Source organism: Sapajus apella, unplaced genomic scaffold, assembly GCF_009761245.1.
Source record: "Sapajus apella isolate SASKATOON/1434 unplaced genomic scaffold, GSC_monkey_1.0 scaffold9590, whole genome shotgun sequence".
NCBI lineage: Eukaryota > Metazoa > Chordata > Mammalia > Primates > Cebidae > Sapajus > Sapajus apella.
In genome coordinates, this window is record NW_022446511.1 from 1 (window position 1) to 2,403 (window position 2,403).

Genomic DNA, 2,403 nt, shown 5'->3' on the forward strand with positions numbered 1-2,403 from the left:
AACACAGTGAGACCCCACCCCTATTAAATTTTTTTCTTTTAAATTAGATGGACCTGGTGGCACATTCCTGTAGTCGTAGCTACTTGGGAGGTTGAAGTGAGAGGATCCCTTGAAACCAGGAATTCAAGCCTGCAGAGAGCTATGATCGTGCCACTGCATTCCAACCTGGTTGACAGAGACCCTGTCTCAAAAAATAAAATAAGGCATTCTAATAAACTTAACCAGGACAATCTGAAATCTTTTATGTTCTTTACAATAAGTCATGGTAAATCAAGACCAGCCGGACCAAAATGGAGAAACCCCATCTCTACTAAAAACACAAAGTTAGTCAGGTATGGTGGCACATACCTGTAATCCCAGCTACTCAGGAGGCTGAGGCAAGAGAATCACTTAAACTCGGGAGGTGGAGGTTTCAGTGAGCTGAGATCGCACCATTGCACTCCAGCCTGGGCAACAAGAGCGAAACTCCATTTCAAAAAAAAAAGAGTGTATCTTTTTTTTTTTTTTTTAAAGATGGGGTTTCACCATAATGGCCAGGCTGGTCTCGAACTCCTGACCTCAGGTGATCCACCCACCTTGGCCTCCCAAAGTGCTGGGCTTGCAGGCGTGAGCCGCTGAGCCTGGCCAAAAGAGTGTACCTTTTATGGTGAGTGGAATAAACTAAAAGTTCAGAAAAGTTGGCTGGGCACGGTGGCTCATGCCCGTAATCCTAGGACTCTGGGAGGCCGAGGTGGGTGGATCACCTGAGGTCAGAAGTTCAAGACCAGCCTGGCCATCATGGTGAAACCGCGTCTTTATCAAAAAAGAAAAAAAATTCAGAAAAGTCAAATAGTAAATATTTAATAAAATAGTAGCTACATCTTATCATTTAAAGTAAAAGATTTTTGGCTGGGTGCAGTGGCTCATGCCTGTAATCCCAGCAATTTGGGAGGCTGCGGTGGGTGGATTACTCAAAGTTGGAATTTCAAGACCAGCTTGGCTAATATGGTTAAACCTCGTCTCTACTAAAAATACAAAAAATCAGCCTGGCGTCATGGCATGCTCCTGTAGTCCCAGCTACTCAGGAGACTGAAGCAGTAGAATTGCTTTAACCTGGGAGGCAGAGGTTGCCAGGAGCCAAGATCACGCCACTGCAGTACAGCCTGGGTGACTGAGCAAGACTCTGTTTCGAAAATTAAAAAATAATGATAATAGGGCGGGGTCGGCTGGTGCGGGGCGGGATCCAAGGCGGGAGCCGGAGCGGGATCTGGGACCCAGAGCGGGGTCCAGAGCAGGACCCGAGAGCCGGCGCGGGGCCATGGCGGGGCGCGGGCGGGGCTGGCGGCCGCTGCTGCTGCTGGTGCTGCCGGCGGGCGCCGCGCGGGGCGGCCTCTGCTTCCGCCCGGGCCAGACCTGCCACCGGCCCCTGCGCCGGGACCCGCTGGCTCCGCGGGGCGCAGCACATACCCCCGGCCTCATGTGTACCTGTCGCCAGCGGATCTGCCCAAGAGCTGGGACTGGCGCAGTGTGGGTGGTGTCAACTATGCCAGCACCACCAGGAGCCAGCACATCCCCAGGACTGCGGCTCCTGCTGGGTCCACGGCAGCACCAGCGCCATGGCGGATCGGATCAACATCAAGAGGAAGGGCGCATGGCCCTCCACCCTCCTGTCTGTGCAGCACTTCATCGACTGCGGTGACGCTGGCTCTGGTGAAGGGGGCAACGACCTGCCTGTGTGGGAGTACCCCACCGGCACGGCATACCCGATGAGACCTGCAACAACTACCAGGCCAAGGACCAGGAGTGTGACAAGTTTAACCAATGTGGGACATGCAGTGAATTCAGAGTGCCATGCCATCCGGAGCCACACCCTCTGGAGACTGGGAGACTACGGCCCTGTCTCTGGGAGGGAGAAGGTGATGACAGAAATCTACGCAAATGGTCCCATCAGCTGTGGAATAATGGCAACAGAAAGGTTGGCTAGCTACACCGGAGGCGTCTATGCCCAATACCAGGGCACCACCTTCATAAACCATGTCGTTTCCGTGGCTGGGTGGGGTGTCAGCGATGGGACTGAATACTGGATTGTCCGGAACTCGTGGGGTTAACCCTGGGGTGAGAGAGGCTGGTTGAGGATCGTCACCAGCACCTATAAGGATGAAATGGGCACCAGTTACAACCTTGGCATTGAGAAGTACTGTACATTGGGGGACGACATCGTTTAAGGCCATGTCACTGGAAGAGTAGTTTTTTAAAGAAAAGGCATCGTGAGCCATGAGGGGATCCTGTGATTATGTGCTCCAGGCTGGCCGGCAGGAACCGGGGCGACTGACTATCAATTTTGGATGGCTGGGATTTAGAAGGAGCGCCTGTCCACGAGGACAACGTGGTACTGGCTGAGTGCATTCCTGAGAGTTGAAAATG

General features: G+C 53.1%; 1 pseudogene across 1 annotated transcript; it reads left to right on the forward strand.

The window, feature by feature from the left end:
* The first annotated feature begins 1,284 nt into the window (after positions 1 to 1,284).
* On the forward strand, positions 1,285 to 2,397 carry LOC116548309 (annotated as a pseudogene). Its single transcript, XR_004267387.1, has one exon. The product of XR_004267387.1 is annotated as a cathepsin Z pseudogene (transcript).
* The last annotated feature ends 6 nt before the right edge of the window (positions 2,398 to 2,403 follow it).